A 15290-nucleotide genomic window follows, 5' to 3' on the forward strand; every position below is an offset into this window, starting at 1 on the left:
TTCCTGTGCATGGAAGTGTCAGGTGTCGCACAGGCGACCTTCACTTCTCTTCACTAGGAGATCGAGTGACAGCTGACTTTTATAGGGTACAAACTTTTGTTTTTGTACTATTGTATGTTTGGTTATTGAGTTTTTGGTTGTTTGCTAAGAGTTTGGGGATAGCTCTTGGCAATCTTAGAACTAACACGGGTGTTAGGTTCGGGTGATCGGGATCGGTTGTGTGCTCCTTAAATGAAGGCGTGTTGTCATATAAGAGGATTAGCAACAACCCATTTGACAAATTGCCGCCATTTAGGCTCTGTCGAGTAAGTGGATGATACCCCATCGACAGACCCACAAGAACTTTTGGCCACAGATCACTATCTCGCTAAGGCTCTTGAGGTGAAGCAGACTCCTGGACAGTAGTCACGAAGTCTTCCACCTGATAAGGTAGGAACCAAGGTCTATAAATACCTACAACATATGTTGTTTACCTGTCTAGTCAGTAGTTAGCTGTCTCTTGCCCTCCACCAAAGGGTGTCAATCAGCTATGTATATATCTGACAGGTAAGTTGAATGTATGAAAATGATATTGTTATGATACAATAAAGTTTCATACATACTTACCTGGCAGATATATACAATTGAAGACCCACCCAGCCTTCCCGCAGGAGACAGGTGGAAGAGAGAATCTGATTAGAAAACGGGAATGGTTCCTAGTCCTGCCACCCAGAGCAGGGCGGTAGATCACCTGACCTACCTGTAGCGAGTGCCGCGAAATTTGAATTTCTGTCGGGGACGACGGAGTCGATAGCTATGTATATATCTGCCAGGTAAGTATGTATGAAACTTTTTTGTATCATAACAACAATATTTTTCTGTTACACTTAAGAACCCAAGAGAAACTAGCAGTATCAACCATCAAGGGATAACGCAGCATGCTAGCCTCCGTCTTCCGTCACAGAGATATTGACATGTCGGGAGACAAGGATCTCTCGGACCTCATAAGGTCCTTTGAGACAGTTAAGAGTAAGGATAACCCAACCCCCTCTTGGAATTTGAATGTTGTTCTGACTTTTCTAACCTCGAGCAGGTTCGAACCCCTCGACAAGGCTTCATGGAAGGATCTCGCCAAGAAGACCCTATTCCTGGTTGCGTGGGCAACGGCCAAGAGGATAGGAAAGTTGCAAGCCTTTAGCAAGAATGTAGGCTTCAATGGGGAGAATGCAGTCTGTTCGCTGCAGCTAGGTTTTCTCGCCAAGAATGAGAATCCTTCTCACCCATGGCCTAGATCCTTTACCATACCAGGGTTATCTCAGTTAGTAGAACAGGAAAAGAAGAAAGGCCTTTGTCTAGTTAGAGCCCTAAAGTATTATCTACAGAGAACCAAAAACTTAAGAGGACAGACAGACAACCTCTTAGTCCTTGTTCCAGACTCAGAGGTCTGGAAAAACTAACCCCTATTAATAATAATAAGTCCTTGGTAAAGAAGCCTTCACTACCTGTGCCAAAGAATGCGCTGGCGGTCTTTGTCAAGGATTTAATAAGGGAAGCTCACCAGAATTGTGATGAGAAAAGCTTCCCAATATTCAAAGTCAATGCGCACGAAGTAAGAGCTGTGGCGACTTCGATGGCCTATAGACAAGTCGATGGAATCGATCTTGGAAGTGACATTCTGGCGAAGCAAGTCAGTCTTCGCAGATTGCTACCTTAAAGACGTACAGACCCAATATGAGGATTGTTGTTCCCTAGGGCCGTACGTTGCCTCCGGCGCCGTAGTTGGAGAAGGTACAACTGCATCTAACCTATAACCTTATTTATACCCTTGCATTTTATTGAACTTGACCTCACAGGCTGTCTGTGAAGGTTGTTGCAACCTTCCACAGTCTGGGGTGAAAGTCTAAGTTACGTTTTATGGAGTGTGTTTTAGTGTGTTAGTTGGTCAGGTGGTCAGCTCATTGTCCATGGCTTTGCCAGGATAGCAAGGGTGGTGGTCTAGTCAGGTTAAGGTCGAGGACCATCTGACAGCCCCACAGAGACTTTCTACAGCCCCCTGGGTGGATCGCTGGGTCTCTCAAGGAATGCAGGCTAATGAGGCAGAAAAAAACTTCGAAGCCAGCTTCCTTATCAGGTATGAACCAGATTATTGGTACAGCTAATTTGTAGTGATCAATAATTTTACGAATTCCCAACGGTGCTGCGGTTCTCTGACCCACCACCAAAGGTGCCAATCAGCTATATATATATGTAACTACCAGGGAAGTTAGATATTTAAAAATGGTATTTTCATTTTAAAATAAGTTTTTAAATATACTTACCTGGTAGTTACATATATAAGAGGTCCCTCCCTCCTCCCCTCTGAGAACAGAGGCATGGAATTTCTGAGGATAAATGGGAATGGTTCCAGATACCTACATAGAGGGAGCACAGGTATGATCACCTGACCGTCTATCGGTGATAGCCGCGAATTTTGAATTTCTGCCGTGCGCGCGATGAATCGGCGGGATTAAGCTTTATATATGTAACTACCAGGTAAGTATATTTAAAAACATTTTAAAATGAAAATACCATTTTGCTTGCCTCTTCCTTACCTATACAGTTACCATATGTACAGTGTATTGTGTTTTAGGATGAAAAAAAAACATACAGTACTGTATTGATTTTATATCATACTGTACTTAGTAGGCGTGAAGAATATAGTAACCAAACAATTCAACATAAAAATAGCCGTAACTCGTTTGTTAGTAGGGTTTTTGCATAGCGATGTACCTGAAACTGTAATTTAATGTGAAATTATATCTGGATTTTGGCCATCGGTGATCAGTAAATGTGTTGCCCAATTAAGTAGTGCCATATTGGATTCTTCATTAATCATAGTTGCTGGGGTTGGATGGTGGAAACTTAAGTTGCTATTTCTTTATCCCAAAAATATTAAAAAAAATGAAATTACAAGATGAAGAAGCTATCCAATGCATCGGCAGTTGTGTAAGTAAACATTTTCTATGTTTTGGTTTGAAGTCAAATATACCCAAGTAATGGGTTATCTCAAGTTCTTCAGTCAATGAAGGATACTTTCATAACCATTTATGGATTATGAAAAAAATGTATTGGGTAAATAGTCAGTCAGATCTAATATTTTGCACAAGCCCGTTGAGGCAAATAACCTAACAATTTATAGAATAACATTATTAATGGTTGATTTTCATTGCAGAGCATCTGACAGCATTTGTCAAGCAAAGGGCGACGAAAACCAAGCCAGTGCCGTAAAGAACTACCCTCACAATCCACGACAAAAAGGAGCCTTGCACTCGCCCATCTGCTAATTATACCAGTGGAGGTTCAGAAGCCATCAAAACAGGAGCCCCCAGCTGCAACTGGAGAAAAACAAACAGAAGCTGCTCCATCAGGCTCAAACATTGATTACACTTCTGGCAGGAAGTTATTGATAGACATGGGTATGTTCAAGTTGACACACCCAATATCAACAGAAGACTGATGCAGGACCCGAAATAGCAGCTGCCGCCTAGTGGCTGGCAACTGCAGTCCCATACCATCATATGACCACCAAACCCTCACCCTCCACCTACTGGGGAAGAATGACTAATTGAAGTTCCTCTCTGCTAACGTCTTGGCGTCCTTGCTCAGTGCTGATCTTCTGGGACAGTTTGGCCTGCTGATAGATGTTGTACATCACTGCCTTTGAACTGAGCCTCTTCCTAGACTACCACTTATCATCACTGGTCCCAAACAGCTGTCCAACTCCTGAATTTGTTTGTGTGGTGTTTTTACGTTGCATGGAACCAGTGGTTATTCAGCAACGGGACCAACGGCTTTATGTGACTTCCGAACCACGTCGAGAGTGCACTTCTATCACCAGAAATACACATCTCTCACTCCTCAATGGAATGGCCGAGAATCGAGCCCGCGACCACCGAAGTGAGAAGCAAATACCAAACCAACCACGCCACTGAGGCGCTACTCCTGAATTTGCTTCTTCGACGCCTGAAATCTCTTTTCTGTTGCCTTCATTTGCTTTTCTCTTGTCTGTTCTTTCTGCCTTTATATTTTCTCACAGTAATTACTGTCTGTTTTCTCTCTTTCATTATATCAGTTTATTACAGAAGTATGTCTTGTTTCTGCCTTTTACAAAAAAAGAAAAAAAGTGGTTTTCATATGGGAATGACTCTCTCTCCTTTCTCTCTCTCCCCCCCCCTATATCACTCGTCTGTAACTCCATCCTATCTCCTCCCTCTGCCCCTTTTGTTTCCCTACTTAAAACACATATCTGTAACCCTTCCCTCTCCTCACACCCATAGTCCATAACTCGCTTTTTCTCTCTGCCCACAGAAATTATATATACTCCCCCTTTCTCTTTTCCACATATTTCTCATTTCCATCTACTATTCTCTATTTCTTTATACCTCTTCTAATATTTCCTCTCTCTATCTCAATTTTTGAATGACGTGTTCTTTTCCCCTCTAAATTTATCCTATCTTTTGAAAAACATCTTATATAGCGAAAAATATGTTTTCCATTTCTCCGAGTTTCTCAGTATTCCTAATTTTTTTGCTTTCAATATTTGTAATTTTCTCAATATATTTCTCACCCAAACATCTTGTTTATAAACCTCTCTTTCAAATTTCTCTGCTTCATTCTTAATATTTCAAAAATTATCCTCTTTTTTTCTATACATGTCAGAAAACAACTTGGTTTCCCCTTGTAAAAATGTCGGACTGTCTTCTCAAATTTATCTACTTCTATGTATTGGCATTTTCAGAGTTTCATCCTATATATAACTTAATTTTCTGTGCTCTTTTCTAGATAGTCCATTGGCGTAGCATGACCACAGAGCAGTAAATAGGAAGCTTTCCTTGCATAGTAACTTATCTATCTACTAGTGTAGTGTTAATTAGGATTTCCTGCAAGTTGCGGTTCCCTGAGCAAACCATTTTTATAACAGCTTCTGTCTCAGCTATTTCTAGTTAATAGCATAGCCTTAAGCAGAATTAGTCGCAGGTGCCTTTAAAAGTATCCAGTAATATAAATCAGTAGCTATTGTTTGTTCTCTTGTGGTGTGTTGCATTATTCAGGAGAAGGTAGTATTGATGGCTTAACGTCCCTGGAGACACGGGTTCTCACCCCCAGCCAGTTAAATAGGAGGTGCAAAGGGGTCCCCCAACCCACCCTACTCATTGGACCTCCTGCCTTCTTCGTCCATCTAACGTCTGGACCACCCGGAAAATTTAACCAATTTAAAATATTCCTGGAGATTGCTATAGCTGGCAGCTCATGGCAACCTTTCTTGGTGTGAATAGAAGGTGAGGTAAAGAAGCCATAGAGTCTCTAGTGAGGTGTCACTGAAGTAACAACGCTGCTGCTGTCTTGGGCAATCGGGTTCTGTCTATATATATCACTGCTGCTGTCTTGGGCAATGAAGTTCTGCCTGTATGTATCAAAGTTAGTCATAATGACTGTAACTGACTTATGACCGAGTGTGACCTTTGGTAATTGCAGGATGATTAAATGATTATGAAATTTTAGTTTGATAATTTTATTTAAAACCACACCCTCTCACATTCTCTCACATCTCTCTTGTTCTGTCGAGTTCCCCCCCCCCCCCCCCCCCCCTCTCTCTCTCTCTCTCTCTCTCTCTCTCTCTCTCTCTTCTTCTTGTTGTCCGAGTTCCCCTTTTCTCTCTCTCTCTTGTTTCTGTCGAGTTCCCCTTTCTCTCTCTCTCTTGTTCTGTCGAGTTCCCCTTTCTCTCTCTCTCTTGTTCTGTCGAGTTCCCCTTTCTCTCTCTCTCTCTCTCTCTCTCTCTCTCTCTCTCTCTCTCTCTCTCTCTCTCTCTCTCTCTCTCTTGTTCTGTCGAGTTTCCCTTTCTCTCTCTCTCTTGTTCTGTCGAGTACCCTTTCTCTCTCTCTCTCTCTCTCTCTCTCTCTCTCTCTCTCTCTCTCTCTCTCTCTCTCTCTCTCTATGCAGAGGTGTCAGCAAAAAATTTCAAAGCATCAGCTCCAAAATTCTACTCAAGAGATAGTAACTTTATTATGCAAGAGGATATTGCAGAAACGGAGAAAATTGCAGATTCAGACACAAAATGAATAATTATGATGAAGGAAGATCAAATATTATGGAAAAGTTGGATTTTTTACTGTCAGAATTTCTTCTCTTCTTGGGAAATGAAAAAAGAACAACATACCAGAACAGGAAAGAGACATGGGAAAATCCTTATTACTACCAATATTAAATGAAGGAGAAAACACGCAAACCATCATAGTGATGAATGCGCAGGTTTAGTTACGAGTAACTCAAAAAGAAAAATAGAGTACTTAGAAGAACTAACCCAAATTGAAAAGAAAATAGATATAATGAATATAATGAAACCTGTATTCCCAAGAGACTGGGAATGATGATCAAATAAAAGGGTTCCAAACTTATAGATCAGATAGAAAAAAATAGGAATCAATGGGGAACCACAATATATGGGAAAGAAAAAACAAGGAAAAATAATATGAGAAATATAGTAACTCAGAATGTGAACTAATAGCAGTAGAATTTGAATCTAAAAAATTAATGAACATAGTAATATATAGACCACCTAATACTAAAGAGTTTGACTTAATTTGAAAAATTGGATGATATATGTAGAAATCACAAGGACTGGACTATTCTCCTATCTGGAGACCAACTTTCCTTTCGTAAAATGGAAAGAACGAATAGGAGATTGTGGTTGTGCTTATACATATAAAAAAGAGAGTAATAGTAGTGCAGAAGATAAGAGGCAATTCGAAAAGCTATTAGATATGCTACTAGAATACAACATTCAACAAATAAATCACCTGCCAACAAGAAAGGAAAATACTTTAGACCAAGTATTTGTGAACGAGATGAATTATGTTAAAGAAATAATAATTTATAATGCGAGTATTTCAGACTATAATGTCATAGAATAATTAACAGTTCATTCCAAAGCAAGTGAAAACAGAGATAAGCAAGAAATGAAAAGTGGGAAGGATATGGAAAATACACTTCTACAGTAAAAAATATAAAATGGTCAGAAATAAATGAAGAATTAAACAAAGATTGGGATAACATTTTCGTATAAGTTGATGACAGAAGGGTAAATACGGAGATATTATATAAAATATTAGAGAAATAGTGGAGTAAATAAATATACCGAAGAAGAAAAGTAAACATCATTCATGCATACCAAGAGACAGAAGGATCTTGTTCCAGAAAATCAGAAAGTGGAAAAAAAGGTCTTGCAAAGAACAAAAAAAATGCATGGAAAGTATAGACTAAAAAGTAAGATAGAAAATGCAGAACAAAAGATTATACAATCAAAAGAAAATGAAAAACGGGACTTGGAAGAAAAAACCCTATTAAATATCGAGCAAAACCCCAAACTATTATACTCGTATGCGAAGAAGATAATAAAAGAAGAATAGAAATAGGCCCTCTGAGAATTGAAGGGAGATTACGAATGAAAAAAAAGGAAATTTGCAAAACATACTGGCCGAACGATATAAGAGAGAATTCACCCCTAGAATAGATAATGAAGATAATGATATAGAAGTAAGGGACGAAAATAGTGAATATTTAGCTGACATAGAAATTAATGAAGCTGATATTGTGCAGGCAATTAATGTAATTAAAAATGGAGCTGCTGCAGGGACCTGATGGAGTCCCTGCTATTTTGTTAAAGAAAGTAGTTCATTCTATCGCAAAGCCACTTGCAATATTATTAATACAAAGTGTAGATACAGGCAAGATTTATGATGAGCACAAATTAGCATATATCACCCCTACTTTCAAAAGTGGATCAAGGACTAGAGGCAAGTAATTTTATAAAGGCCTGTGAGTCTAACATCACATATTATGAAAGTGTATGAAAGGGTAATGAAAAAAATATTATGAAACATTTAATAAAAAATAATTTGTTTAATATAGGACAACACGGTTTTTCGTACCCGGAAAAAGTACTCAAACCCAACTGTTAGTCCACCGTGAAAACATATTCAAAAATATGAAAAGCGGAAATGAAACAGATGTGGGTTATCTAGACTTTGCAAAAGCTTTTGACAAAGTAGACCATAATATATTAGCGAAGAAAATTAGAAAACGCAATATCGTAGATAAAGTAGGAAGATGGTTAAAAGAATTTTTACACAACAGAAAACAGATAGTTATTGCAAACGATGAGAAATCTGATGAAACCAAGGTAATATCCGGTGTGCCACAAGGTACGGTGTTAGCTGCAATACTGTTTGTTATTATGATTGAAGACATAGACATTAATGTTAAGGATTCGGTAGTGAGTAGTTTCGCTGATGACACAAGAATAAGTAGAGAAATTACTTGTGATGAAGATAGGAACGCTCTACAAAGAGACCTTAACAAAGTATATGATTGGGCAGAGGTAAATAGGATGGTATTTAACTCTGATAATTTGAATCAATAAACATAGGAGACAGAAGAAGAAAGCTATATGCATAGGGGACCTAATAATGAGACAATCACAAATAAGGAAGCAGTTAAAGACCTTGGTGTGATGATGAATAGGAACATGTTATGCAACGATCAAATAGCAATTCTTTTGGCAAAATGTAAAGCAAAAATGGGAATGTTGTTACGGCACTTCAAAACAAGAAAAGCTGAACACATGATTATGCTTTATAAAACATATGTTCGTAGTCCACTTGAATATTGCAATATGATATGGTACCCACACTATCAAAAGGATATTGCACAATAGAGAGTGTACAAAGGTCGTTTACAGCTAGAATAGAAGAAGTTAAGGACCTTGACTACTGGGAAAGACTACAGTCCTTAAAATTATATAGTCTTGAAAGGAGAAGAGAACGCTACATGATAATTCAGGCTTGGAAACAGATATAAGGAATAGCCGAAAACATCATGGAGCTAAAAATATCAGAAAGAACAAGCAGAGGTAGATTAATAGTGCCCAACACTATACCAGGAAAAATAGGGAAAGCACACAGGACATTAATCCACTACGCACCAGCATCGATAATGCAGCGTCTATTCAATGCGTTGCCAGCTCATCTGAGGAATATAACAGGAGTGAGCGTAGATGTGTTTAAGAATAAGCTCGACAAATATCTAAACTGCATCCCAGACCATCCAAGATTGGAAGATGCAAAATATACCGAAAGATGTACTAGCAACTCTCTGGTAGACATTAGAGGTGCCTCACACTGAGGGACCTGGGGCAACCCGAACGAACTGTAAGGTCTGTAAGGTCTTGTTCTGTCGAGTTCCCCTTCTCTCTCTCTCTCTCTTGTTCTGTCGAGTTCCCTTTCTCTCTCTCTCTCTCTTTTTCTGTCGAGTTCCCTTTCTCTCTCTCTCTCTCTTGTTCTGTCGAGTTCCCTTTCTCTCTCTCTCTCTCTTGTTCTGTCGAGTTCCCTTTCTCTCTCTCTCTCTTGTTCTGTCGAGTTCCCTTTCTCTCTCTCTCTCTCTCTCTCTCTCTTGTTCAGTCGAGTTCCCCTTCTCTCTCTCTCTCTCTCTCTCTCTCTCTTGTGTGTCGAGTTCCCTTTCTTTCTCTCTCTCTCTCTCTTGTTCTGTCGAGTTCCCTTTCTTCCCTCTCTCTCTCTCTCTCTCTCTCTCTTGTTCAGTCGAGTTCCCCTTCTCTCTCTCTCTCTCTCTCTCTCTCTTGTTCTGTCGAGTTCCCTTTCTCTCTCTCTCTCTCTCTTGTTCTGTCGAGTTCCCTTTCTCTCTCTCTCTCTCTCTCTCTTGTTCTGTCGAGTTCCCTTTCTCTCTCTCTCTCTTGTTCTGTCGAGTTCCCTTTCTCTCTCTCTCTCTCTCTCTCTCTCTTGTTCTGTCGAGTCCCTTCTCTCTCTCTCTCTCTCTTGTTCTGTCGAGTTCCCCTTCTCTCTCTCTCTCTCTCTTGTTCTGTCGAGTTCCCTTTCTCTCTCTCTCTCTCTCTCTCTCTTGTTCTGTCGAGTTCCCCTTCTCTCTCTCTCTCTCTGTTCTGTCGAGTTCCCTTCTCTCTCTCTCTCTTGTTTCTGTCGAGTTCCCTTTCTCTCTCTCTCTCTCTCTCTCTCTCTTGTTCTGTCGAGTTCCCCTTCTCTCTCTCTCTCTCTTGTTCTGTCGAGTTCCCCTTCTCTCTCTCTCTCTCTCTTGTTCTGTCGAGTTCCCTTTCTACAAACATCCTAAGATATGTCAAAACTATGAAATATATGGTAAATGTGCATACTTAGATGGATATGGGATGATTGCAGAGATCTGCATCCAAAAAAACCATATGTAAAAACCTAAAAGAAGGAAAAGGATGTAAGTTCGACAAAAAATGCAAATATGCACCCTGTAGCCATGAATCATAATCAAATAAATAACCAACCAAGTAATAAAATCCAAAATAAGAAAGAAACAATAAAGAGAGAAATCAAGAATATCAGGTAAAAGAGAAAAGCAAACCACCAATGAGATATGCAGAGGTGTCAGCAAAAAATTTCAAAGCATCAGCTCCGAAATTCTACTCAAGAGATAATAACTGTATTTATTATGCAAGAGGATATTGCAGATACGGAGATTGCAGAATTGCAGATTCACATCAAAATGAATAATTATGATGAAGGAAGATCAAATATTATGGAAAAGTTGGATTTTTTTAATGTCAGAATTTCTGGAAATGAAAAAAGAACAACATACCAGAACAGGAAAGAGACATGGGAAAATCCTTATTACTACCAGTATTAAATGAAGGAGAAAACACGCAAACCATCATAGTGATGAATGCGCAGGGTTTAGTTACGAGTAACTCAAAAAGAAAATAGAGATACTTAGAAGAAACTAACAAACCCAAAATGAAAAGAAAATAGATATAATGAATATAAGTGAAACCTGGTATTCCCAAGAGACTGGGAATGATGATCAAATAAAAGGGTTCCAAACTTATAGATCAGATAGAAAAAATAGGAATCAAGGTGGGGAACCGCAATATATGGGAAAGACAAAAAACAAGAAAAATATATGAGAAATATAGTAACTCAGAGTGAACTAATAGCGTAGAATTTGAATCTGAAAATTGATGAACATAGTAATATAGATAGACCTCCAATAATTATAAAGAGTTTGACTTAATAATTGAAAAATTGGATGAATAATATGTAGAAATCACAAGGACTGGGACTATTCTTCCTATCTGGTGACTTCAACTTTCCTTTTCGTAGAATGGAAAGAAACGAAATAGGAGATTGGTGGTTGTACTTATACATATAAAAAAGAGAGTAATTATGTAGTGCAGAAGATAAGAGGCAATTTGAAAAGCTATTAGATATGCTACTAGAATACAACATCAACAAATAAATCACCTGCCAACAAGAAAGGAAAATACTTTAGACCTAGTATTTGTGAACGAGATGAATTATGTTAAAGAAATAATAGTTTATAATGCGAATATTTCAGACCATAATGTCATAGAAATTAACAGTTCATTCCGAAAGCAAGTGAAAATAGAGATAAGCAAGAAATGAAAAAGTGGGAAGGATATGGAAAATTACAACTTCTACAGTAAAAAATAAAATAAAAATTGGTTCAGAAATTAATGAAGAATTAACAAAGATTTGGGATAAGCATTTTTCGTAAGTTGATGACATAAGGGTAAATAAAACGGAAAGATATTAGATATATAAAATATTGGAGAAAATAAGGAAGTGGAAAAATAAAAATTAATATACCGGAAGAAGAAAAAAGTAAAACATCTATTTTCATTGCATACAGCAAGAAGCAGAAGGAATTTCCTTGTTTCCAGAAAATCCTAGAAAGTGGAAAAAAGGTCTTGCAAAAGAAAAAAATGCATGGAAAGTTATAGAACTAAAAAGTAAGATAGAAAAATTGCAGAAAAAACAAAGATTTTATTACAATCAAAAGAAAATGAAAAACGGGACTTGGAAGAAAAAAACCCTATTAAATATCAAGCAAAACCCCAAACTATTATACTCATATGCGAAGAAGATGAATAAAAGAAGAATAGAAATAGGCCCTCTGAGAATTGAAGGGAGATTAACGAATGAAAAAAAGGAAATTTGCAACATACTGGCAGAACAATATAAGAGAGAATTCACCCCTAGAATAGATAATGAAGATAATGATATAGAAAGTAAGGGATGAAAATATGAATAATTTTAGCTGACATAGATATTATTGAAGCTGATATTGTGCAGGCTATTAATGAAATTAAAAATGGAGCTGCTGCAGGGCCTGATGGAATTCCTGCTATTTTGTTAAAGAAAGTAGTTCATTCTATCGCAAAGCCACTTGCAATATTATTAAGACAAAGTGTAGATACAGGCAAGATTTATGATGAGCACAAATTAGCCATATATTACCCCTACTTTCAAAAGTGGATCAAGACTAGAGGCAAGTAATTATAGGCCTGTGAGTCTAACATCACATATAATGAAAAAAGTGTATGAAAGGGTAATGAAGAAAAATATTATGAAACATTTAATAAAAAATAATTTATTTAATAAAGGACAACATGGTTTCGTACCCGGAAAAAAGTACACAAACCCAACTGTTAGTCCACCGTGAGAAAAACATATTCAAAAATATGAAAAGCGGAAATGAAACAGATGTGGTTTATTTAGAATTTGCAAAAGCTTTTGATAAAAGTAGGACCATAATATATTAGCGAAGAAAATTAGAAAAACACAATATCGTGGATAAAGTAGGAAGATGGTTAAAAGAATTTTTACACAACAGAAAAACAGATAGTTATTGCAAACGACGAGAAATCGGATGAAGTCAAGGTAATATCCGGTGTGCCGCAAGGTACGGTGTTAGCTGCAATACTGTTTGTTATTATGATTGAAGACATAGACAATAATGTGAAGGATTCGGTAGTGAGTTAGTTTCGCAGATGACACAAGAACTAAGTAGAGAAAATTACTTGTGATGAAAGATAAGGAACGCTCTACAAAGAGACCATTAACAAAGTTATATGATTGGGCAGAGGTAAATAGGATGGTATTTAACTCTGATAAATTTGAAAATTTCAACTTCAATAAATTATGGAGACAGAGAAAGAAAGCTATATGCATATAAGGGACCTAATAATGAGACCATCACAAATAAGGAAGCAGTTAAAGACCTTGGTGTGATGATGAATAGGAACATGTTATGCATGATCAAATAGCAACTCTGTTGGCAAAATGTAAAGCAAAAATGGGAATGTTGTTAAGGCACTTTTCAAAACAAGAAAACTGAACACATGATTATGCTTTATAAAACATATGTTCGTAGTCCACTTGAATATTGCAATATGATATGGTACCCACACTATCAAAAGGATATTGCACAAATAGAGAGTGTACAAAGGTCCTTTACAGCTAGAATAGAAGAAGTTAAGGACCTAGACTACTGGGAAAGACTACAATTCTTAAAAATTATATAGTCTGGAAAGGAGCCAAGAGAACGCTACATGATAATTCAGGCATGGAAACAGATAGAAGGAAGAGCAGAAAAATATCATGGAACTAAAATATCAGAAAGAGCAAGCAGAGGTAGATTAATATGCCCAAAAACTATACCAGGAAAAATAAGGAAAGCACACAGGACATAATTCCACTACGCACCCAGTCGATCGATGCAGCGTCTATTCAATGCGTTGCCAGCTCATCTGAGGAATATATCAGGAGTGAGCGTAGATGTGTTTAAGAATAAGCTCGACAAATATCTAAACTGCATCCCAGATCATCCCAAGATTGGAAGATGCAAAATATACCGGAAGATGTAAATAGCAAACTCTCTGGGTAGACATTAGACCCGGTGCCTCACACTGAGGGCGACCTGAGGGGGCAACCCGCCAACCAAAGATGTAAGGTCTGTAAGGTAAGGTAGGTCTCTCTTGTTCTGTCGAGTTCCCTTCTCTCTCTCTCTCTTGTTCTGTCGAGTTCCCTTTCTCTCTCTCTCTTTCTCTTGTTCTGTCGAGTTCCCTTTATCTCTCTCTCTCTCTCTTGTTCTGTCGAGTTCCCTTTCTCTCTATCTCTCTCTCTTGTTCTGTCGAGTTCCCTTTCTCTCTCTTGTTCTGTCGAGTTCCCTTTCTCTCTCTCTCTCTTGTTCTGTCGAGTTCCCTTTCTCTCTCTCTCTCTCTTGTTCTGTCGAGTTCCCTTTCTCTCTCTCTCTCTTGTTCTGTCGAGTTCCCTTTCTCTCTCTCTCTCTTGTTCTGTCGAGTTCCCTTTCTCTCTCTCTCTCTCTTGTTCTGTCGAGTTCCCTTCGCTCTCTCTCTCTCTCTCTCTCTTGTTTCTGTCGAGTTCCCTTTCTCTCTATCTCTCTCTCTCTTGTTCTGTCGAGTTCCCTTTCTCTCTCTCCTCTCTCTCTCTTGTTCTGTCGAGTTCCCTTTCTCTCTCTCTCTCTCTTGTTCTGTCGAGTTCCCTTTCTCTCTCTCTCTCTCTCTTGTTCTGTCGAGTTCCCTTTCTCTCTCTCTCTTGTTCTGTCGAGTTCCCTTTCTCTCTCTCTCTTGTTCTGTCGAGTTCCCTTCTCTCTCTCTCTTTCTTGTTCTGTCGAGTTCCCCTTTCTCTCTCTCTCTCTTGTTCTGTTGAGTTCCCTTTCTCTCTCTCTCTCTGTTCTGTCGAGTTCTCTTTCTCTCTCTCTCTCTTGTTCTGTCGAGTTCCCCTTCTCTCTCTCTCTCTCTTGTTCTGTCGAGTTCCCCTTCTCTCTCTCTCTCTCTCTCTTGTTCTGTCGAGTTCCCTTTCTCTCTCTCTCTCTCTTGTTCTGTCGAGTTCCCCTTCTCTCTCTCTCTTGTTCTGTCGAGTTCCCTTTCTCTCTCTCTCTTGTTCTGTCGAGTTCCCTTTCTCTCTCTCTCTCTCTTGTTCTGTCGAGTTCCCTTTCTCTCTCTCTCTCTTTCTCTCTTGTTCTGTCGAGTTCCCTTCTCTCTCTCTCTCTCTCTTGTTCTGTCGAGTTCCCCTTCTCTCTCTCTCTCTTGTTCTGTCGAGTTCCCCTTCTCTCTCTCTCTTGTTCTGTCGAGTTCCCTTTCTCTCTCTCTCTCTCTCCTCTCTCTTGTTCTGTCGAGTTCCCTTTCTCTCTCTCTCTCTCTCTTGTTCTGTCGAGTTCCCTTTCTCTCTCTCTCTCTCTTGTTCTGTCGAGTTCCCTTCTCTCTCTCTCTCTCTCTTGTTTTTCTGTCGAGTTCCCTTTCTCTCTCTCTCTCTCTCTTGTTCTGTCGAGTTCCCTTTCTCTCTCTCTCTTGTTCTGTCGAGTTCCCTTTCTCTCTCTCTCTCTTGTTCTGTCGAGTTCCCTTTCTCTCTCTCTCTCTCTTGTTCTGTCGAGTTCCCCTCTCTCTCTCTCTCTCGAGT

Source organism: Macrobrachium nipponense, chromosome 23 (assembly GCF_015104395.2).
Source record: "Macrobrachium nipponense isolate FS-2020 chromosome 23, ASM1510439v2, whole genome shotgun sequence".
Taxonomy (NCBI): Eukaryota; Metazoa; Arthropoda; class Malacostraca; order Decapoda; family Palaemonidae; genus Macrobrachium; species Macrobrachium nipponense.